At 44.5% G+C, this 24,469-nt stretch overlaps 1 protein-coding gene and 1 long non-coding RNA gene across 14 annotated transcripts in view; one reads left to right on the top strand and one right to left on the bottom strand.

Moving 5' to 3' along the window:
- Window positions 1-24,469, top strand: part of FOXP1 (forkhead box P1) — a 386,145-nt gene that overhangs the window by 12,422 nt on the left and 349,254 nt on the right. The window lies entirely within an intron of this gene.
- On the bottom strand, window positions 7,808-14,812 carry LOC134169607 (uncharacterized). Its single transcript, XR_009966945.1, has 3 exons — window positions 14,644-14,812; window positions 11,328-11,433; window positions 7,808-7,999 (listed from the first exon to the last, which is right to left on the bottom strand). It is a non-coding gene; the product is annotated as an uncharacterized LOC134169607 (long non-coding RNA).

The raw sequence follows: 24,469 nt of genomic DNA, 5'->3' as shown, positions 1-24,469 counted from the left end.
GGAGCATTGCTTTTCCTTTTGTGAGCCTTTGCCCGCACAACCACGTCCCCTGGGCTAGAGGCAGATGTGGTGCCGTGTCTGCCTTAGGGACACTTCCCTTGCCAGCTGCAGGACCTCTGCCCATGTCAGTCCATGGCCCCGTTTAAGCAGATAATGCCAGTTTTGCCCAACAGGCAGCTTTGTAACGTGGCCAGGATCTTCCCACCACCCCTCGGAGTCGTGCTCGAGCGCAGAATCTCAGCTCCAGTTTCCAAAATTAGATGGCACAGTGAGTAAACACAGAGTACTTGCCAGTTCTCACATCCTCTTTTGCAGCGAGTATTGCAGCAAATCCTGCAGGTTTGACTCATCTCCGAAGTTCTTCTCTGATTTGAAGCAGGTCTCGTCTGTCTTCTGAGAGAGAGCTGGAGGTCTCCTGAGCACACAGTCCTGTACATGAGCGCAGAATGCTTGTGTTGGCCTCTGCATAAACTTGGGCAGCTCTGAGGAACTTTAACTGGAGTTATATGCTTGTATCTAAGGGTAGAACTTGGCCTGCAGTCATCCTTTATTGAAACCTGTATGGAAATACTTTGTTCTTGTTACGCAGAAATATTTACATTCTGGTGGGAAGATTTTATTCCCCCTCTTTTCTTTGTTTCCCCCCCCCCCCTGCGCTGTGCCATAAGCACAAGGAGGGGGTGGAAGATATTATGCATAATGCCCTGTCAGTTAAAAAATAATATTCAGGATTTCAACTGGTATTTCTCATAGGTCCTAAAGAAAAAGAATAATCTGCCTATATTGGAAACACTGTCTGCTTGTCTGATGACAGCGAACCATCCAGGGCAGGATGGAGATTCTACTTAATGCTGTGGGTAAATTGGAAGGGAAAGGGCATACAGTGCAGAAAACTTTCTGGGTAAATAAAAGTAGTGTCAAGTGCAGCCCCCGTTTGAAGAACAGTGTGTCTTAATGTTTCTGTTCATCGGCGCTGATTCGCCTCCGCATGTCAACCTCTGCCTGGTGGATGCTCTCAGCAGATTGAGGAGGAGGACACATTGCTGTGCAAGTGCATTACAATGGTCCACACGTGTGCCGTGACTCAAGCGTGCTCACAACTTCATGACATGTATCAAATGAGAATTGTTTCTGTGGAAGGCCTTTTGCTCCTTTGTTTTTTCTCAGATGAAGGCTGACGCTGCTTTCACAGACTGTATGACAGTGTGCTTGGTGCTGTATAGGGTGAGGGCTTGGTTCATGTTGCAGCTAAGCAGATTTAGATCTGTCTGCTTGTCCCTGGGTGCTTCCCGTTGTCCCTTGGGCTTCAGCTGACTGCCTGACCTGAGGGTGAGACTGTGCAGGAAGCAAGACCAGCAGAAAACTAACTTAAGCAGCTGAGCATCCTCATTTCTGCCAGCTGAGCATCCTCATTGGACTCTTTGGAGGTCATGGGAGGGTCCAAGGAGGTCAGGGCCACCCCCTTGATAAACCTCATGCCTCTTGGTTGGCTTTGCAGTGAGGTAAAACTTCTGCCAGAGGCTTTGTGCCCGGACCCGCTCTTCTTCATGTAGGCAGAGGAGTCTTCCTTGTGCAGCTGCCTTGGGACATGCTCCCAGCAGTACCTGCTGGTGGGACCACCCCGCCAAGCTGGTGCAAGTATGAGTTTTCATTAAATTCTTAATTTAATGCTGTTCCTTTAGTGCCAGGTACTAAAGTTGTTAATGTGCACATACTGAAAAGCCTGGCATTGTGTCTTCCTTGGGTTTTCTTCTTCCTTGTTAGCGGTAGATAATGAGCTGGTCCAGAGCCTGGGTATTTTTGATTAAGGCACTGAGAGATATCCAGGTTACCAGCTGCTGTTGTTTCTTGTTGTTTTGTTAATGACTTACCTGTGTGCTAAGCAAATAGAGCTGCATGTAACACTCGGATAAAGCTGTGTCCGGCCTGCTGGGTAACTTCTGAGAGAAAGAGCAGGAGTTGAGAAGGATATAGGTGGCCAGAGCTCATCAGCATCACATGGGTTTACATCAGAAAGGGTCTGACCCATAGCCTCCGTTCATTCAGTGTTGTGCAAGACGTAAATGCTGGATGTGCTGTGGTGTGAACGTGGCTGGGGAGTGTCGCTGCCGGTGTCTGCCCATGCAGGGATAGCCATGGGCACTGCTGCTGGACTCTGTCTGCGATGGGGCCATCTGCAAGCCCAGGTGTTGACATGGATGGTCGTTAGCGTGGTGTGGGGCTCGCTCAGGCTTATACTGGGGGTTTGAGTAAAGCTTTAAATATGGCTCATACTTTCATTGCTTCTGCAATGGGTGCCAGGTGCATGTTTAGCAGGAAGCGAAACTGGAGGAGCCCTGAGGGAGCCTCACTCGAGCCATGCCAAGCAGGTACAGCCTACGAGTGCTATCACCTTATCTGGCATCGTGTCGGCATTCACATGTGTCACGGGGATTATGGGGGTGAAATTATGCTGCAGTTTGGCAGGGGCCTAATCCCTCTACCAGGTAGGCTGTGTGCTTGGGGTTGGTTTCCCTCTCTGCCCATGAGAACTCGGGGTGCTTGGCTGTCCCCATGCACTGACAGGAGGGCATCGGTAGAGTGTTTCAGGAAGGCTAAGTGGGGTGACCTGGCTCTCTGCAAGCCTTCCTTCATAACTGGCATTTGATGCTGAGGCGGGGTGAGGCTGCTCCGTGGGTTTTGCTTTAAAGCGGATGGATGCTTTTGGGGGAGGCTGGAACCAGCAGGAATGCTGGGTGCTTGGTGGACAGCATAGTCTGGCGGTGGCATGCAGCCCCGCACACTGAGGAAGCTGGTTGCAGCACGCCTGGGGAAGCGAGACCCAGACCAGAACCCAGCTGCCCGCCCTGGGGCCTCCCTGGTGTTGCACAAAGTTGTCTGCCTTCTGCAGCTGACGGGCCCGTTAACTACCAGTTTTTGCATTGTCTTGTTGAGGAATTTGAATGCGCAGACTGTGAAGCGAGGCATCAAAGCATTAACCATCACTTTTAATTATTACCTTTATTTTTTGGAAAGGAGTAGCAGTCAGAATAAAATACTTAATAGGAATGAAATACTTATTATCCACCTTCTCCTCCTCCTTGGTTTGTGCCCAGCCTGGGTTGCCAGGTCTCCCCAGGGGTGGCTGGTGTGCAGATGAGCAGAGCTGCAATCCTGAACTGCTCGTGTCCTCACCCTTTCTCTTCACAGAGCGCTGAGGTTTCGTATTCGCATGTACAATTGTACATACTCCTAAATAGCACTCACCTCTGTCAGGGTTTTTCACTGTTTGCTCTTACATGTCAACACCACATCTGATTGGAGCCTTAATTGCTCTCCATGCTCCTGTATTTTTTCTCTTGCCTCATAGACCAGGGTTTGTTGAGGGGGGAGGCCCAAGCTAATGCTACCAGGGTAGGGGCTCTCCCACTTACCAGGCTGGAAAAATGACCTTCCAAGACAGTATGAATTAAGTGTTGAAGATGAAAGCAGAGATGAAGCTCTGTGAGGAGATCTGTGACTTAATCCAGGAATTATGTGGTGTGCAGAGATGGAGAGAAAAGCAAACTTCTCATCCAAGACATGTTGTCTGTAGTGGTCCTGCTCTGGGGTTTTCCAGTGCATACGTCCAAAGGCTACTGGGATCTCCACCATGCCAGCCGTTCCCCAGCCTGTTGCTGTAGTGCATAGCTGGGCCAACCCATACAATCTCTGGTTGGTGGTGGTAAAGTTGCCTGTGGTGGTTAGCAGCAGAAGCTGGCTGTACAAGCAGTACAAGCTAGTTCCTGGTAACTGGCTAGCAAGACAGTGTTGTGGATCTGCATGTATTCCCCACACCTGGATGTGCTGTGTTTGTTACCCGTCAAGGTAAGTGAGATAAGCCCATTTTTCTCTAGTGTAGCAGAACACTATGAATGAACTCCATTTTACTCCCATTTTTCAAAGCAAGCCAGCAGCAGGACCTCTGAAGGTATAGCTGTGATAACAGCTACTGCTGCACGACACTTGTGGGTCAGAGGGGTTTGGTGGATGGCTTTGGTGGCTCACCCACCCCATGTACTGCGCCTGTGTGCTTGCATTGTGATGAGAGTTGTTTCATGGCACCCCATCAATAAATGAAGCATTCTCTGGAGACCCTGAGCACTCTGTCCCCTGCCACACTGTCCTTGTGCAGGACTCCACGTGCACTATGTGCCACTGAATATATCGTTATGTGAGTGGGAATGTGCAGGAGAAGGCAGACTTCTGAGTGGCAGAAATTAGTCTGAGGGAGAGAAATTAATAGGAGAAATTAATAGGCTCATTATCCAAATATGCTGTCATGGCAAAGAAATGGAAGGAACCTTCATCCCTCCATCAGCAGCTGGGATGTTGGATGCTAACAGTGTAGGGTACACCTTCCTGCCTGCACAGGAGAAAGAAAATAGGCAGTGGTTGATTACCTCTTGGTTTTAAATAAGTGTAGTATTGAACACAAATTAAAAACAACCTTGAAACTGCACAGATTCATAAAACGGTACTCTGGGATTTTAAAAATTACCTCCATTGGAATCCTGGAAGCATCTGTTACATAATTAATGCACTTAAAAATATATGCTATTTATGATTAATCCAGGCCTGTAGTGTGTGCTAGTTAAATGTCTGGATCCCAGGGTGCAAGGCGAGGAGGGAAATGCAGTTGTAATCCGTTTGACGGTTATAGGAAAGGACATTTGATACAAATAAATACATTTTCCTTAGTCTTTTCATTTGTCAGGGCCAAACTTACGTCTGTTGTGCTGAGTTTGTTGACTGGTAAATGTTTTGAGATTTATGCTGATAGTTCTGTAGATCTACCAGAAAAAATAACTCAAGAATAATTAGGGAGATTGACCATACAGTAATGTACCACACGTGAGCCGGTGTTGCTGGGTTGATGATCTTGAGTATGGTATATGCAATTAAAAGTGTTAAGGCTCAGTACCATGAAGCTTTTCAGACACTCTCTGAGATACACAGATGCTTTAGGGGTTGCGTGTTTCCCAAAGGATAACTTGCCAAAATTACTGGATGCCTTGCTTCTCCCCTCCAGGGAAGTATTTCAGGCAGAGACCTCCTGGGTGAGTGGCGGAGCAAAGTGGAGCACAGCAGGCAAACTACGTCTTGACAAACCTCAGCCTGCACAGCTGGATTTTTATCAGGAGGATTTTGGGGCTCTGTAGCCTTACTTTTTTGGAGGCTTCTGAGTTGTCATTCAGCCAGTGTGTCCTGGCGCACAGTTCCTGGCATCACATTTCCTCTGATGGATTTTTCTCTCTACCCTCTGTTTCTGTTCCCTTTTTTCCCCCATCATAGAATCATAGAATAGTTAGGGTTGGAAAGGACCTTAAGATCATCAAGTTCCAACCCCCCTGCCATGGGCAGGGACACTTCACACTAAACCGTATCACCCAAGGCCTCGTCCAACCTGGTCTTGAACACTGCCAGGGATGGAGTATTCACAACTTCCCTGGGCAACCCATTCCAGTGCCTCACCACCCTAACAGGAAAGAATTTCCTGCTTATATCCAATCTAAACTTCCCCTGTTTAAGTTTTAACCCGTTACCCCTTGTCCTATCACTACAGTCCCTAATGAAGAGTCCCTCCCCAGCATCCCTATAGGCCCCCTTCAGATACTGTAAGGCTGCTTCCCCTTCATCTGACCGCTGACTTGTCAGGTTGGTGCAGGTTCATGCCGTGTAAACCCCTTTTCTTCTTCCATCTTATTTTCGTTACTGTTTTGTAAAAGCCTCCAGGCTGTTAGGATTGTCCATCATACTGTTGTGTTCCAGGGTCCCATGTTGTGGTGGCCTGTGGGTGGCCATGGTTCCTGCTTTTTCCTTGTCTGCTTTGGCCTGGCTGAGCATCCCACTGCAGTGGCAAGAGTTGATCTGTGACACGGAAGCCTGTGAAGAGGTCCCTTTCCAAATAGTTATTTTCTTGAGCGAACAGTTGTCGTGTCTGTTGGCTCAGGAAGCATTTTGAGGTTGAGTGCTGCAGGTACCATTGTACCTAGTTTATCCTGTATTGTTCCTGGATTAATAAAGTGGTTACCCATATTGAAACAATACATGCTCTTCTATGTACCTGCCTGCTGTGTGGCTAGGACAAAGCATGGCATGGAGGTTGGCTTCTCTACGTGTTGGACTCTGTCCTAGCACCCTAGACCTGCAGTGGAGACAAGTTAAGGATAGGGAGGGGAAACTGGTTGTCTTCCACTTGCCTTTGATGTGTCCATGCTTGGCACTGTACCCAGAATGGAAGCTGGAAACCTCATGCTTATTGCCCTGTGCAGAAATGTGAGGTGTATGGCAGTCTGACTTTCCCCGTGTCCTCTCCCCAGGGCTGTCTGCATTGCCAATACTGGAAGTGAGTTACTAATAAAGTTGGGTTTCCACTTACTACGTGTTGTCTCAAGTTGTTTCTGCACTCCGGAGTCCCTGACATCCCTTCAGAATGTAATGAGGGAGGAGCGAGCCTGGTTTTGTGACAGACGGAGGTATTGTAAACTGGGTAGGGAAAACTCTTACCTGTGGACTGTGCTCTTGGCTCTTCCTTGCCATTAATCTCAATGGAAACATTACTTCTGATTTTTTCCACTGTATAATGCTAACCCTTGTTATCTTTGTAGCCTAAAACTGTGCTCAGCATGGGTTTTTCCTTTAGCCCTGAAGAGAGATGAATGTTGGGATGCGTGTGCACAAAACTGTGTTTCTAGCAAATTGGGACCAAAAAAGATAATTAATTACTATTAGTAACTTAATTTTCTGCAAACTAAAGAGCCCTGAAGAGAAACCCACTTCAAAATCTCTTTGTTTCTCCCCCCTTCCTTTTTTTTTGTTAACAAAGGATACGTTCTAGCTGTATTTCAGTGGTCTAGGGTTTCAGCCGCTTTCTTTGATACCGGTTTGTGTGAAAGTAGTTGTGTCAGACAGAAGGAAATGATAAAATCTATGAATTAAGGCAAAAGATGAGAAGGGCAGCGGGTAGCATGAAATGGAGATGTGTTCGGATCTAACAAGCATTCCTACGAGCAGACCCTGGTTTCTCTACTCACTGCAGGCCAGGTTGATGATGTTTGGCAAGATTAATGGATTGGGGTGGGTGGCTGATAAAGATCTTAAGGAAAAGCAGATTCTGGTGACTACAGTATTGCAAGTTTATTTTTAGAACTCGATCACACTGGAGTTGCTAGCATTAGAAAAACTTCTTAGCTCACATTATACTGTGAATTTCTTTCATTTATTTTTAAAGTGGAAATTTTGCAAGCTGACGTTTTGCAGCATGCGTAGTACGATTTGGCTGACAGCATTGTCTGGCAAAAGAAATAACCAAATTATTATTCAGTCATGGGTTTTTAACAGCCGCAAAGCAAGTGGATGTTAACTAAATGATGCAATTTATTCCCTTCCTGCTTATTGCCAGCTTGCCTATTACAGAGAGACTGCCAGCTTTAAATAAGTGGTACCCAGATGGTAGTCGCATGACGCCCACTTGGTTACAGAGCCTAAGCACGGAATAACTCGGCAGCCACTACAAGCTGTGGGTCAATTGAGGGGGAATGCCTGTTGCTTCACAGTTTTGCATATGTAAATCTGTTAATGTTATGTCAGTATTGTGCGGTCTAAACACAAGCATTGCCTTTCTCTGGGGCCCAGATGAACTTGGATCGCCGCCCAGTTAATGAGGAGTCGAGTGCGGAGTGGCAGTCGGAGGCTGCCGCTGCCGCTTGCTTCCTCGGTGTGAACTCTCCACATCCCGGATGCTCTCCTCCAGCAGCACTGCCCGGGGCTGGCAAGCCCGGCCGGAGCAGCAGGGCAAACACCCCCTCTATTTTTATCTCCAGCACGGAAGAGGGTTGGCTTGGCTGGGTTGACGTTTTCTTTCTGTCTGCCACACTTCTGTGCTCGCCTTCATCGACTGCAGATGTGGCGCGCAGCCGCCTCCGAGAAGTCATGAACTGTGTCGTCTGCGCCCTTTTACAGCCAACATCTGCTGCAGCTGCCTGATGGAAGCGGCATGGAAACAATTTTTGGGGAGAACGCTGAAGTTTACCCCTACAGACAATTACTTTATATTAATTGTATCGAGATAGTTACCATACGAGTTGGGTTTGAAGCCGATCTCCTACCCCTCCACCCTCCCTTTTTTATTATTGTTTTAAAAGCAGTAGTTAAAATTGTTTGACATGGGAACGCTTTTTACTGTTGATCATTTCTGGTTCTGAAAAGTTTATTACAATGGGTGAAAACAACAACCAAAAAAAAACATAAAAAGCTGGGCCTGTAATATGCTTAAAAGCTAAAAAAGTGCCAATAGTGTTGATTTAACCAAAGAAAATGTTCCTGGAGGTACTGTAAATTTTATGTGCCAGATGAAAAGCATTAAGTGTGTTATTTTTCATGAAGGAAAAACATTCTGATTTTTAACCATTTTGTAAATTATATTAATGTTGTAATATGGCTTAAAAAGTCTTGGGCCTGTTCCAGGAGCACTTGCCCCATGAACAGGTTCCACAGGGGTGCGGGCTGGGGCCCTGGCTGGAGCAGGGTTGGGTGCAGGGACTCAGCAGGCAGAAACCTCTTTCTAGGCAAAGCACTCTGTTGTCACTCATTTTTTTTTCTCCCCATTTTCTTCTTCGTTGGAAGTGAGCATTTTAAATGCAGCAAGAATAAAACCGAGGGGGAAAATAAGCTGCTTTGGAATGTAGCAGAAAGCTGAGATGGTTCAGTATTCTATCTTTATTTTGCTAATTATTTGTCATGGAGATGCGAGTTGATTCCCTGAGATTTCTTTTAAGCCTCTTAAGAGTAATTTTTAGGGCTAATGGTAATTTTCCTCGACTGGACGTTCCCCAGCTACAGTGTTGTGGTGCTGCTTGCCAGCATGGCTGAGAAGTAAGCTGAAGGTTCAGAATATGGACCAGCAAGGGGAGGAAGTGATGGGGAAAACCAAGTAAGTGATGTAGGGTTTGCATGAAGGGTTTATAACTTAGAGATGAGTCTTGTCACTGCCATCGCTTAGTCTGGAATGGGAATTGGTCCAGCAATTGTCCTTTTTGATGGAAAATTAGTTAGCAGTTGTTGAAGAGCCTATAGCAAATTCTGATACAATAAAAGTAAATTATGCTAGGCATTGGTTTATGTGTGATTTTTTTCAGTTCCTTATATTAGCATGAGAGCTATAGCTTACCCTACTGAAAACTTAATTAGGCAAACAGAATGCTATGTTAGCAGACACTTAAAAACCCAATGTGCTCAGGACTGGATTCAAATAAGTTAATAAGAGTTATATTAGGTGTTTCTAATGGTACTTTCCATTTTTTAAAATAAATGCTGTCTTTGGTAATAAGCCACCCACACCTTTTTGGGTAATAGTTTAATTGAAAGGCTTGATTATGTCCATTTAGTGCCAGAGGATCCCTGCTGCTGTGTGGTATGTTAATGCAAGTCTCTTCATACACTTTATATTTGGATGCCTGATGTAAAGCTCCTATAGGAGAAAACTGGGATGAGAAAAGGAAACAATCTGTTGTGGAGTATGCTCAGAAGAGCCAGCAGACAGGAGCAGAACAAATATTCAGAGTTAGTGTGGGTGTAGGGGTGCATGCATGTTTGTATGTAATGTATTTAAAATGCCAATAGCTTATGCCTTTTGAAGGCTCCAAATCATAGCTGTCATATTAGATATACCATTTCCAAAAATAATGCCAGGAACAGACTGATACTGATTGTTCGAAAAAGCATTATTATTCCATGATACATTTTTTGGGCTTCTGTCCCCATTTAAACCAGGTTTTTCCATGCAGCGTTCCTCAAAAATTGTTTGCTGGAAGGATTTTGATTCCAAATTGAAGGTATATTCTTAAGGTTTTTTCCTCCCAGAAGGCAGAATGACAAGGAGAGAACGTTCTTACTTTGTTTCTTACTCATTTCAGCAAATAGATATTTTTAGACGAAGGACGTTAATGTAAAGCCTGCACATTTAAGCTGGCATTCGGAAGTTTGGGACTTTGTTATTCTATAACTGGTGCTACACTGTTTCCTCTGCGGCTGCATGCTTCGGCCTATAAAGTGGGAATGGGTAAAAGTTGCAATGTTAAGAGTGTACTGAAGGATTTAAATAGTGCTTGTGAAGTGCTGAGGTCATCTGATACAGGATGTTTTGATAATAAAAAGAATCAGTGTCTTCAACCACTCTCAGCCTCAACATGACCGCGCTGTTGGTGCCATACAGTGGGTCTGTAGTGTTTCTTAACTGTGAACACAGATGGTTTTACGCCACCAAGCAGAATTGCCAAAGGTTGCAGACTTTAAAATGTTTCTTGAACATCAGTAAAGCAGCATTTATTTGTTACGTTGTTGGTACAGACCATGGCATGTGTGCCTTCTAAAAATTTTAGGTTAATGTTTACATGTGATGGACTAGTAAAAGTGTGTGTCTGTCATGGGTATGGCAACCTTTATTTGGCAAAAAGGGCAGAGCCTGGTTATGTGATAAGGATAACTTTGCCAGAAAATAAGTGGTACAGCAGTGTGCAAAAAAATTAAAAAGAGAATGCATAAAAATGCCTTTAGTTTGTCATCATTTTACACCCATCTCTAAACCATGGAAACCTTCAGTACTAACAAGCACTCAAAGTAGAGCTAGAGAGGTCCTTTCAAAGCAGAGACGGTTTGGGGGATTCCCTGAGAGAAGATCAGATAAGATAGTAAGTGGAGGATTCAGGCGGAAAAGTGGTTTGGAATTGCAAATCAGTGGTTTGCCCATAAGTGCTTTGGGTTGGCTGTGGTGGTTTCTGATCGTATGTATATATATATTTATTTTTTTCCCCCAAGATCTTGAGCAATTTTTCACCCGCCTTTAAGCTCTCTCGAAAGGGTCCTGATTTTCAAAGGTTGTGCACTCCAGAGCTCTGCAGGCTGATGAGAAATCACTGCTCGTTCTCTTGAGGCTCCTGATCTCTGTATGTGATAGAGCTCCTCACTTTCAAATGCTTTAGCATAATTCGTTGCTTTCTTGAACATTGTAGGAGGTTGAATAAATATGATTTCTGAAGTATGTATGTATACATAGATATATGTATGTATATATAAAGCAATGAAACTTGGACATGCTGGGTGTTAAGCAACTCGCCAAAAGCAACAGGAGGAACCAATGTCAGAACAGGACTTAAATTTATCTCTTGCTCATTGGTGATCCCGCAGCTGGGCAGGATCCAGCTAAGCAAACTGTGATGTGGTGACTGTTCTGTCTCTTCCCACACAATGTACTTACAATTTATTTACGATATATTGTAAAATATATTGAAATATTTAGGGAGTTTGACATATTTCATGTAATGACTGGAGGACGGTAGGTTTTAGTGCATCACTTGGCTCAAGCCCTCTAAACCTTGACCAGTTCTTTCCTGATGTGAAATGTAAAGCCTTCATCTGGGAGAAAAAAAAATTATAATTTTAATAAATCTACCAGCACCTGGCTGCGAAGACAGGTAAGTGGGTTTGGGGGGGAGAGGGGGTTATTGTTCCTATCTATTTGTTTAGCTTGGAAGAATCAAGAGCAGAGTGGCTGGGTGGCACGGGGATGCGTGCATCCCCACCGCTGACAGCATGCATAATGGCAGGCACAGGCAGGTCCCAGCTGCCTAGCACCAGCATGTGTTTCATGGGGCTGGCTGCCTCAGGGGACATGGCTGGTCACCACAGCAGAGGTGGTTGAATCTGCATAAAACGTCCTGCTCAGGTCGGTGGGAGCCTTGGTTGTTCTAGCATGTTGTCATTTTCAGCTTGTCTGTCAGTTGTGACCCCTAGTCTGGTCATGTGTCCTTGCACCTTCACTGCTCTGCTTTCACAGACAGAATCATTTGGGCTATGCTTTCTGCCCTGGGTAAGAATCGAGTGTTTTACAGACAGCACCAATATCCAGCTGCATCCTCAAATCACCTTCAGTGCCTACTGCCCTCTTTCAGATGGCCTAAAACTTACAGCTTCATTTCATCCATGAGGCAGTCAAGCTATCTCAAATCACTGGCACTCTCAAGACTGAAAATACTGTTGGCATAACACAAGTATAATTACTGTCAGTATAATCAACAAGGATTACTGGATTGATTTCTCTCTTCCTTTTTTTTTTTTCCTTCAGATGTTTAAGAAACCCCAAACTTGAATAGGAGTACGTAACTTGGTATTGTTCCCCATTGCTGGAGGCAAACTTCTGAGCCAGAGCTCAGCTTTCCCTAGAAGATGTAGGATCTTGCATGCTATCAGTCTAGATTATGGGTATAGTAGCAAGGAGAAGGCAGCATTGATCATGCTGGTTTTGTCCAGCAAAATGCTTCCCCAGTTGTGCATGGTGTGTCAGGTGGGGAGCCTGCTGCTTCCCCTGGGGCAGGCGGAGAGCAGAGGGAGGCAACATCAGCAGCAAGGAGGATGTGATGAAACAGTGATAGTGATCTGGAGCTTTGGAGATGGTTCTCTTGAATCCTCCCTCGATGCTAACTTCACTGCAGATAAAAGCTGAAAAAGGTTTGGTCTCCTTGGTGATTTGGGTGAGGGTGAAAATGGCTTTAATCTTTTTGGCTGAAGTCTGAAATGAAGGTATAACCTCCCTTGCATCTGGCAAAGAAACATGTTTTTTACAGGTGTAGCTTTAGGTTTTTGTCCTGTGTTCTCTTGCAAATGAGCTTCCCTTTTCTTTTCTTTTCTTTCCTTTTTTTTTTTTTTTAAACATACATATGCCTCCTTTTGGAAATTCTTGTTTCCATCCAGGCACCTGCATTTCAAGTCTCTATCATGCAGATTCATTTTTCTCTTTAGACGTGTGCCATGCTGACAGGCCTAAGGCTAGAACATGCTTTTTATCTATGAAGGCTTTCTCTTGCACTTTCACTTCGAGAAGGTAGTACTTTGAGGTGAAGGCGAGGGGCTGTGCCCTGCTCTTGAGAGCCAAGATCTGGGCTGTTGCTCTGGGTTGAAAGTCAGATTGTTTCGCACTTGTGACTTGGGATCAGGAATACTAAAAGGTTTGCATGTCTGAATGAAAGGAAGAGAGATTTGGGTAAGATCTGTTTGAAGAGAGACTTCTGAGCTTAACTTCTGGATTTACTTTCATTTATCAAAATGCACAAAATCTGAAGAGGAAGATTGAATTTTGGGGGTTGTGCCCTCATGGTCTGTGTTCTGGCTTTTTTTTAATGCTGGGCTAGTACATGAACAGAGATCTTGAACATGTCCTGAATTCAGATGAGACGAGCCTAAAAATCGTAAGTTATGCATGCATCGAGGTTGTATCAAAAGTTCTTTTTGAGATACACAGCCATTTTATTGAAGCCTTGTTGTGCAGGCACTGTGCTTTGCCATCTTCTGGACTGCTCCAGGATCATCTTCATTAAATCCCACTGTCTTCTGCATTAATATTGGCTTTTGTGCTCCATTTAGATTTTCTTTAAAGCATTACATAAACAACTATCATGTAAATACAGGCATTTGTAATGGTGCTTTTAAATTAAAAAGACTCTTGGATTCATGCAAGTAGACACATGCTTGCACAAAATAACTTTTGGCTTCCCCCTAACACTTTTCAGAATAATTTAAAGGAAGAAAAGATTTGCAAACAGTTGTAAAAGAGCCATAAAAAACTGTCAAATACCAGACCTTCAGCTAATTGTAAACTGTTTTGCTCTTGGAAGTCATACAACATTGATCTCATAGCTGCTTCATTAAGAAGGTGCTTCTCTGTAGCACAGGAGCTGCTTGCCTAGGTAGCCATGAGTAAAAATAGCAAGAGATCTTGGGCTTCTGCTATGAATGCCCAGTATAAACTAGAATAGCTCCAGGCAACTGAAGTATTCTGTACCAAAAAGGAAGGCAAGCATTGCAGGGAGCTGAACAGGAAAAAGCTGCAGAGCTGAAAACCCTTTTTTTTTCCTCCTCCCAAGTGCTTTACCCTAGAAAAGCCACATCATCCCCAGCCCTTTGTGGGCAGGCTGGCAGAGGTGGGATGTGTTGTGGGAGGACCCACTGGCACAGGAGGATGCAGGTGTGGGTGATGAGTGCCGTAATGCCTGCAGGTTTGCTCTCTGACTGTCCTTATGGAATATGTTCTAATCTTTAATTTTCAAAGGGAAGCATGAAGAAGAATCTCTTCTGGACAGAGAACTGGCCAGTTGGTTAGTTGCATCATTTTTTTTTCTTCAGGGTACCAAGGACGACAAGCACTTGTGGGTCAGCTTTTTCTGGTTGGCATTGGTGGAAAAAAATAAGTCAATAGTCCATTAGACTAGATTGTTGGAAAAACTTTTCTCTGAACTCAGCTCTAATTCTGCAGCTGGGGGATGGTTTACTTGAAGAATGTGCATAGCTCTTTGCATTGTGTCCTTCCAGTGCCGTGAATTGGGGTGTCTGCTTCACAGAAATATTAATAGCAACCTACTGGGTCTCATCTCTGGTGTGTTCACTCTCAGTCTCTCCTTCAACGGGTTTCTAAAGCCTTATCATTAAATCTCTTTAAGAAGGGAAATTCTTGCCTTTGTGTATTGGTTGGGCTGATGAATGGTCGTCTGTTATCTGCTCAGTCCATGACTGAGTTGGGCTGTCAGAGAGACAGAGCTGAAGTCAAAGGGACTTTATTTCAGGCTTCTCTACCTCCTCTGGGTTAGCCATGGAGTGGATTCTCTTCCCATCTGTTCCTGAACCAGAAACGTCCTGTTTTACAAGAGGGAGGCCTGGGGATTTTATCTGACCCAGCCATTTCCTTTGTGATTTCCCAGTTTCCTTCCCCTGCAGCAGTCCCGTGCTGATCCCTCACTTCCAGCCTTGAAGACGTGTCTCCCTTTGCAATGATTCGTCTAGCTGCTGAACAAGGGGAGGGAAACCAAAGTGTCACTGCTTACGCCTGGTGAATTTGAACATCGCCCATGTATGCTCAGTTCCTGGAAGTCCAGGTCTGTACTGGCAGTTGAATGTCTTGATTTGCAAGTGTTGATGGGACTTGGGAGCTGTGGGGAAGGTTAAAATCCTCTGTGTGCTTCTAAAACAATGTCAGCTTTTCTCTGAAGAACTCGTGTGAGTTATCTGACAGCAGGTCTCTGTGCTTACGAGGTCTGACTTGGGTGCGTGCACATGACTGTGAGACCAGTTTCAGTGCGTGTTCTATATTGGGTAATGCAGCTTAAGCGTTAGGTGTTTTTCCCCAGGTCAGAAGTAACTGCAAGTAGGGACTGAGTTGCCAAACTTTAATCAGGGTTGTTTTGCTGATTATTTAATATCTACCAGGGGCTGAATTCCTGTCTGAAAGACATTATAGGGTGACAGAGTCTTCTTGAGAGTGGATTTTGGATGGTCAGAACTGGATGTAAGGGCAGCCTTCAGGAAAACCAGTTAGCCTCAATTTTGTTGCTGAGTGGGCATGAGCCGGGCTGCAGGCTCCTGGATTTTGGAGCACGCCAGTACCCTGGTGGCCTGTTTAGCTGGAAAGGATGAGCACAGAGAGACCCGAAAGAGAACTGGGTAAACAGGAGGTTCCCTACAGCTCTGCCGTTGCAGTGCACTGTAAATGGTCAGGGAATAAGGCAGCACTTAATTTTAAGAAAAAATTCCTGGAAACACAAATGAAACAATACAAAGTGTGTGTGGGGGGGAAATCCCCAAGGCATACCCCAAAATCATCTGTGTGCCCAGATAGATATCATATACCATTGATCATGCAACGGTTTGGTGGTTTGGTGTGCTGCTGTCCTTACTAGCTTAGGTGTAACTTTCGTTTCTGATCTCATTCACATTCCTCATCAGAAGCATGTCAGAGAATTGGGAAATCATCCAGTAGATTTTGGCCTATCTAGCTGTAATAATGCTCAACTTTGCATTTTGTTTTGAAAGCATTAGGAAAGAAGGGACTATACACAACTTGGTCAAGAAAGCCTTTGTGATTCCCTTATGACTCTGTAGGTGGTAAGACCAGTTGCTAGCCCCTGCTTGATGTCTCACAGTCCTGCCCTTCCCTGACTCATCTGGTGCTAACAGTGAGTTTTCTTGCATCTTCTTTCCTCATTTATCTGTGGGTTTTTTTTGTGTGTGTGTCTACTTCCAACTCTTTTCCGATTTCGAGAACCACTGTGTGCGTGGCTGTTAAGCACCACTCTGACTTCTGCATCCCCTCGTGGCTTTGTTCTGCCTCACAGAGAAAACATAAAGTTTATCCGTGCTTTCCCAGCTTTCCTCAATTTTGCCCCATTTTAACCACCATCCTGTATCCTGGAATCATCAGTATCTCTTCACTGCATCAGTGCAGCTAAGCTCTCTCCGAGCTGCACTTTGCTTCTTGTTTCCGAATGATAGCCCTCTTGGGTATGAGTGACTCTGTGTCAGTGAGAAAGTACATCTTATTTTTGGACTGTCGTCTACAATGTGATTTTTATTGCACCCAGCAGCACTGTCTGCCGTTGTAATGGGGCACCACGGTCTGTCCTGCATCGTCCCCTGCCAGGTAGTAGGAGAATGAATGCGAGATCCTTATCCTAGACCTGGGCCAGCAGAGGTACAGGGAGATGTGCAACTTGGGAGAAAGACCATGCAGGAGAGGAAAACCAAACATGGACCTCTTGATGAAATCTCCAGCTGGTGGCTGAACTCCAGGACTGTTTTTCCCTCCACAGTGTCAGCCTTAGTTAGTTGGTCTCCAGATGCTGCCACTATATGAATATTCAGAGCCAATAAAATATGCACAATACCGTAAACCTTGCCAGGGTGAGGATCTTGAGGGCTCGATGAACTTTGTAACAGCATTACTCACTTGTAGGGGCACGACTGATGCAGCAATTGATTTCTCAGTTCAGGCTTCACCTTCTTTTGAGCAGAGTTCATCCTTGTTTGCTTTTCATAATAGTGTTATTACACCTCACTGGCAGCAGGACGAGGGTGAAGCGACCATGCAGCTTTTCATTCCTGTTTTCATTCCTTGTGTACTCCTGTGCCATAGTCAACAGTGGTGAACAACAGTCTGTCAGGCTTGAATTTTGCATATCTGATCTGTTATCAGCTGACTGTCGTGGTATTAACGCTAATGTAAAATATTGTTTTAACTCAGAATTTTCCAACAGCTACAGAACAAAGGCCCAAAGAGCTTCAATATTAATGAAAAAAGCAAGAGGAAAAAAACACAAAGCTATGCTGCAGTAGCAAGAATACAAAAAAATGCATCTTAAAACTTTTTTTTCTACTGATCTACTTTCTGCATGACTCACGAGCCAGGCTCTAAAATGGCCTCCAAACATGCATGCATAATTTTGCACATCCAAGTGTCTGCATATGCAGTGCTCTTAAATATCCCCAAGGCTTTGTTGCTGGAGTGGGGTGGGGAAGGGGCTAAGGACTTCATCACCATAAGGGCCCTAACTTGTGCTGGTATCGCTTCCCTGATGGCCTTGTCGCAGCCTTCAGTGTATGCCAGTCAATGACCAGCATCCATGCAACCTGCTCTTCTCCACAGGTTTATGCTGGGCTAGTTAGCTTAAAGAATGTCTGCCTGTTTTGCTTGCTTTTTTTTTTGGCCTTCTTTTTGGTTCCTCTTATGTGAAAGGCATAGACCGTGAAAGAAGACGTGGGCTTTCTGAGTACCAGCTATATTCCAGGAACTAGCTGGACAAGGGAGGGTGAGGGAGAACCAGACCTTGCAAAAAGTTCTGCATGAAGCTATAGAAATGAGGAGGAGACCACCTTTGGGCTGATGGCATTGCTTTTTTTGTTATAGGGCAGCCCCTGCTCATAGAATCAACAAGTAAATAGGTTAAAAATTAAATCTGCTTACCTGTTTCTGTTTTGTTTTCCTTTCAGTAATTCCTGACAGGACCCCTTTTAAAGTAGGCATCTCATCTGTGCATCTTATGCCTTTTGTAAAATAATAAAGAGCTCTTAAATGAAAAGCCAGCGTGTGGATGTGCTTGCAGGTGTCAGAGCAGGGTTTTCACCCTCGGGAGGGGATGTACAAACTGTTCTCAGCTGAAGCAACGGAGGCCAGTTAACAGCCAGAGTCATGGGTGGCTCTTTCAACAGCTTATGATAATAAATCCTAATTTTAGGAGTTTGATGTGCAGATGACATCCCCTTTTCTGAAAGTGGCCTGTGTGTGCAGTGATACTTGGTGCGTGTTTCGGATGCTTATTGTCGGTCAGGGTAGGGTGAGCATACCTGACATAGCAGAAAGGTGTTGATTTGATTAAAATCTGCCTCTATTGTCTGGCAGAAGCCCTGAATCCCCTTTTTACCCTTTCTGCAAGCAGAAAGAAGTGCAATTTTCATTCAGCATAGATGTTTCCCTTTCATCCCTGAAGCTAATTTTTTTTTTTTCCTGCAGCAGTTTTGGTGAAATTATGTATCACTTGTGATAATTCATTTTAAAAATTCCTGAGCTGTGTGGCTTACTTTCATGAAAATTCATTTAGATAAAATTAGATATTATTGTTTAATGAGGTGGCATTTCAATTTAGACCTTGCATCATGCATATACCAAGAGTTTTTTTATGGAATAGTTAGGTTCATTTGAGTAATAAAGGCTGAATCATGGGGGCTTTAATTCTTAATCGCTGTGAGGATTGTTATCTGTGGGATGTGAGCTGTCTTAGTGGTATTCAATCAAGTGTCCACTTAGCCGTGACCAGAAGTAATTGCTCCCAAGTGGGTTGCACAATGACCTGTTAATACTTGCTTTGACCCTCTGACCTTGTCTGCCCCATTGTTTAGGATTTTATAGCAAGCGAGTCTGCATTTCTGTGGGGTCAAGTAGATATCTGAGGTCAAACATTTTCTGATTACTCCATAGCGTACACTGTAAGTCTGCGAAGTTGTTGCATAGCAATAGTCACCGCTTCAGAGCAGGACGCGAAGGGTTGGGAAATTGTCTTCCTGAATGCATGTAAACAGTTTAATATTTTACTGAAAGAAGTTCATCTTGTAAATTAGGTATGAATAATACATTTGTAATTACTACTCATGTCTTTAAACACTTGTGTCTTAATTGGCTTGGGTATTTCTTTAATGTATTTGCATTTTGTCAGGGAAGTTAATTTTAACTTGCAGGGATGGAAGGCAAGTTGCGTGGACTGGGGATGGCTTTGTCCTGCATCTCTTTAACGTCTGGGCTTGTGTCAGTGCTTCTACATGAGTTCAGGTGGGGATTGCTTCATCCTTGCCTCAGACTGTTGTGGTCAACTATTTTATGTGCCTCTCGCAGCCTTCCAGAATTAATTTGACCTACTTGTTGATGACTGCGACCCGTGGATGGTTGGGTGTCCTGAATTAATTTATTGGCTACGTTTAAATGTCACTGAAAGCACGGTCGTATTGTGCAGTAATTTGCGGGTGGAGTTGCCGTGTGTAGCTGAAATGCAGTATATTCTTAGCAGCGTATCTGGCAAAATAGCACCATTGCACAAACAAAGCCTTGGTATTGTTTGTAGCACTACTCCCTCGTTTCATGTGGTGATTACCAAGTTCACTAGCCAAAACACTTCTGTGCACTCTTCAGCCTTGTGGGTCAGCTTTGCTCTAAAATAACATCTATGCCCCTCTCTCGGCATCGCATCCTAGGGAAAATATTTTGATCATCATTCCCTGAGCGGGGCTGGTGTGATGACACAAAGCAGTTGGATCACTATACAGTTTGGGGACAAACACAGCTAGCGTTCCTGTGAGAGAAGCAGACTATAGTCAACTGAGTAAGCAAGAAACGAGTGCTAGAGAGAAAACTATATAGCATATGTGGGGGAGAAAAACAAAACAGTGACTCTTTCCACTGCCAGAATATTTAAAAACAAACAAACAAGAAAGCAAAGCAAAGCACGCCTTGCAGTGAAGGGAACCTGAGGATTTTTCTTGCTATGCATGAGGCCATGTGTGGATCTCCTCTTGCTGGAAGGTTCTCGGGGAGGTTGGACTGCCCGTTCCCTGAAACCCCGTCATGGCTAGTGCAGGACCTCATAAGGCATTGCGTGAGTCGGCTACAGAGCTACTTCTTGATTTGATTCCTCATGTCTTAAAACATGAAAACTCTGGCCTTTTGTGCCGGATTGTCCCTGCGGCCTTCTCTGTCATAAGCTTTGGGCACAGCTGGGTTTACGGAGGCACCTTCCTTTGCAGGCATTGGTATTTCATGTCCCGCTACGCTCCTCTTGTCCCCCATGCGCTGGGGACGCTGTTGGCGCAGGCACTGGTCTTGTTTCCCGCCCAAACTGTGACCTGAGGGATCACCAGAGGCAGACATGATGACTGCCTTTCTCTGGGCCATCTACCTCTCCCTCCCCGCTGCAGCTCGCCTCTGGAGGGAGCATCTCCTCACATCTCCTCACATCTCTGTGAGGAAGTCTGTGGTAATAAAACAAGTGTATTGTCTTTAACAATTAGCTAGGGCCAGAACATTACTCATAAAGGCCCAATCCAGAGGGCTTTGTGAACTTGATTTTTGAGGTTTTCACAAGAAAACAGTGTGTTCTCTACTCCTGTTTCTAAATAAAAAAATATATATGCAGCTTGAAAAACTGCATACACAGCATCTCCAACATGATACTTGTTGCCTTGTACCAAGCCCAGGCACTCTAGGTCCCTTGTCTGCTGGTGGTGTCTGCAGCAGAGCACTAGGAACTTGCTTTTGATGGGAAGATCTTGTGTTGAGTCCAGAATAAACAGAGTATTTCTTAACTTCTGAAAGGAATGTGAGTGGATGCCACGGAAATGAAAGATCCTGTTTAACACGGGTACTGCAACCTTGATCTTTTTTTTTTTTTTAATTGAAATCCGGGAAAACATCTTAAGATGTTGCAGAGTGTTTTTGGAAAGCCTGCATTTTCCCACACGCCTGGGTCTGTGCAATGCCTTTGTAGGTGGTGTGTGGTTTGTGTCAATCATCAGTCAGGTGCTAGTGGTGATAGAGCCTTGTTCAGCCTCTGAACCTGATGCATTTCAGCTCATTGATCTTTGCAAACACGCTTATACAAGCTGGGGGAACTGCAGGCTTGTAGCCACAGTTTTCAGCCATCTCCAGAGTTTCCTTTTGTAGCTCAGGAGAAGGCAGAATACCAGTTCTGCAGTAGCCTTAGACATCACTGCGGTGAAACCTTCCTTTGCCTTGATACCAGTTTAGCTATTTCATTTTTCCCCCAGCAGAATAAGCAGCAGCACAGATTGGCCGTTGTAATTAATTTTGTGCAGGAAGCAAGAGCTGAATGTTCCAGCATCTCCTGGTTTTCACTCGGGTTGAAGAGGGACACTCCTTGTCCCTGCAACACTTCTTGTCCCTGCTGCACTCGTTGTCCCTGTTACAGTCTTTTCAAGGAAAATACGATACTTCTCATGGGATTGGGTATGGGTTTGGTATGAGATTTTAGAGGATATAGCATTCTCATTGGATGCGGATTGGGGCAGCTGTTGATCCAAATGAACAAAAGGATTAAATTAAAATACGACTGTCGTCAGGGGTCAGTTTGTGCCTGTGGCCTTTTGAGCTCTTCTTGCTATGACTGGTTGCATCTTGCTGCTTTTCTGAATCCACCACCAAGAGCGTATCGTAAGAAATTGAAACTGCTGTATCAGCCCAGTCATGTCAGTGTGTGATAATGGTGCCCTGCAGTCTTGGGGCCATATGCCTTCTATCATCAGTTTGGGGTTTTATTCCAGAAATTTTATGTAGCTATTAGCATGGTCCTAGGACACCTTGCAGAGCTGTTCCTGCCAAGCACTGAACAGCCCTAAGAAGTTGTTAAAACTGTAAATGCAAAGCAGAAGCACTCAGCAATTTCAGAAGCGCTCGGCACCTTCCAGGATAGAGCAATTTAAAAAAGAAAAAAAAAAACCAACCACACAACAAAAAACATGAGATGTAGTTATGCAAATTATGACCTTTAAATGCATTTTATATTTGGATTGAAGTTGCTAACGCATTCTTTCCAAGTTCTGTTTTTCCAGTGCGATTCTGCTTCAGGTGCTTCTCTTTGTATTGGTGGAGCGGAGCGGTGGTGTCCTCATGGAGGGAGTGTGGGACATGGTGACTGAGAAGAGCAGCCACCAGGCTCTGGGATGGGTAGCACATTGGTTAACCAGGGGCCTAAATAGGTGGATTTTAATTTCACTGGAGGGCCTGAGCACATTAACTAGATGGCAGATTCCTCATTAGCTAGATGGATTAAAATTTGTATCGTGGCTGATGCCTATCCTGACTAATACATGTAACTAACAGCTCGTCCTACTAGAGCTATTGAACGTGGTTTGGGTGGAGGGGAGGGATTGGCTTCTGCGAAGGATATTTGCAGAAAGTCACATTTCCACCATATGTTAGCAGGAGTCTCTTTGGATGCAGGTTTTGGATGGAGTCCTCTGTGTTGCTGTAATCTGGTTTGTCCTTTTTCTACCACTAGTTCTGAATCATACCAACTCCTTGGATTCCTCTGTGTGTTTCCTGAAGGACAGTGGAACATTTCTGCTGGCTCAGCTGCCTTTCACCCCTTACTTCACGTTGATGAAGTAGTAAGTTCTGGAGGACTTAAGGCAAATTTTTGTGGCAGTCAGGAGTGAGAAGGGCTGCAAAAAAATCTGAAAATTCTGCCAAATTAATAAGAAAAAAAAGAAAAATAAAGCTAGAAAAGGAAGGTACCAGGAACCTCATCAATCCTGATTCAGGTCTGGCTTGTGACAAATCATTATGTAGGAAGGGAAATATCCCTTTAATTTTTAATAGCTTTGCAGTGAAGTTTTATTAGGCAATAATCTGGTTCCTGAGTGGATAAAGGATAAGTGTGAGGGCTGAGTAATTTTGTCCCCTCCTGTGCAGTTGGGAAAGGAAGAGAGGGGTCATGGCAAGACAGCTGCCTTGTGAAGCTCAAAGCAGCATCCTTCTCTGTGCCACAAGCATACCGAATGCTTCCAAATGGATGTTTACAACATAAATATGTTCAGGATGTGGGTAGCGAGAGAAGTGTGGGAATAGACGCGAAGGTGCATGGGAGTGGGGCTGCGAAGGGGGAGGTGTGAAGAGAGCCAGGAGAGTGTGATGCACATTTTGCAGATAACTTCTCTTCGGGTACCTCCTTCCAAAGCCTGGGTGCTCACTTCCCTGCTCCTACCAGCCTGTCCTGGGTCTTTATGTTCACTGCAGAGAGGTTCTCTTACTGTCTCTGCTAATGTCACTGGTCTCTTTATTTTCAAAATGTTTTTATTTTCAGAGTACAACAGCTGATAATAAGCCTCGATTGGTCAAGTAGCTTAATTTGTAATTTGGTTGTTGGTGTTTGGTGTTTCATACAGTATTTCCCAGGCACTGAGTGCAATAGGCATTTCACTGGCGATTAATAAAGCAGTGTAGGACACTCCTCGATAATATAATCCTTATGCCAGCCTGGTTGCTAAACCCATGAATCCCTCAGGCAGTAGTAGACAACTACACTTGGCGTTGCTGCTTGTTTTACTGTTGTCTCAGATGACTAGGCAGCATTTCTGCGATTTTAAGGTGGCTTGTTACTGCAGTATCTGGGATGGAATTACCACTTACAGATGTATAGGTGACAATCTGACTCCCTTCAGCTGTTGAGCAGCGGTGACTTGGGGAGGCCGGTGGCATGGGGCGCCTTCATCGCTCTGTACTGAGGATCAGAAATGAGCAGCTGGCCTTCTCTTGTCATTTTTTTCCTCCCTCTATTTTGAACATCTGCTTGCCTGATTGTTTTCTGTTTTTTTCTTTTTGTATTTTTTTTCCTGTTTTTCTGTGGCTCTTTTAATTTGTGGTGAATGTGTATTTAATGTAAGTAAGATGTTAGCTTCTGTCTAGTTTTTCAGCAAGCATTCCAGTAATTACTGGAGTACCTTTGAATGCTACAGCTGTTATTTCTAAGTTAAAGAATCATTTTCCAGGCACTTATAACTGAATTCACATGGGTAAAAACTTGCCATTCAGATTGCCGGCCCACGTATCTTATTTTGTCTTGATCCTTTAGGTTAGCACATCAGCTTTGTATTTGATTACAATGGTAAAAATGGCTTCTTGCCGCTTTGGGTGGGCTTGTAGTACTGTTATTTTATGAAATTGTTTTAATTTAAAAAGAAAATAATATTGATTTGGGCCCCGAAATGATTTCTTTGTAGTTACTGCCATGGGCTGGTGTCTTCTCCCGCTCTCCTTACCCCTTAATACTGTGAAGCAATCGCTATTATTTTATTTGTTGGTACCTCCCTGGTAAGCTTCTCAGAACATGGTTTGATCCTTTCTCTGCTGATGTCAGGCAATCCCTTTGTGCCAAAGGGTGCTGGCTAAGGCCAAGCTTTCCCCTATACCCTTGGCAATGTTAACTCGGCTTTCCCAGATGCTCCTGGAGAGCGATGCACCCAGTTCCTGTTGATTTTAGGAAATTAAAAAACAACCACGATTTTAAATTCACCTTACCTTTCCATCACAGATCATAGCGTGAGGTCTGCAGGGGTTTGATGACCTGTG

Source organism: Pezoporus occidentalis, unplaced genomic scaffold (assembly GCF_034315485.1).
Source record: "Pezoporus occidentalis ecotype Australia unplaced genomic scaffold, CSIRO_AGI_Poc_V1 ctg35, whole genome shotgun sequence".
Classification (NCBI taxonomy): Eukaryota; Metazoa; Chordata; class Aves; order Psittaciformes; family Psittacidae; genus Pezoporus; species Pezoporus occidentalis.
The sequence above is the reverse complement of the archived record's forward strand: the minus strand, read 5'-3'. Positions and strand labels throughout refer to the sequence as shown.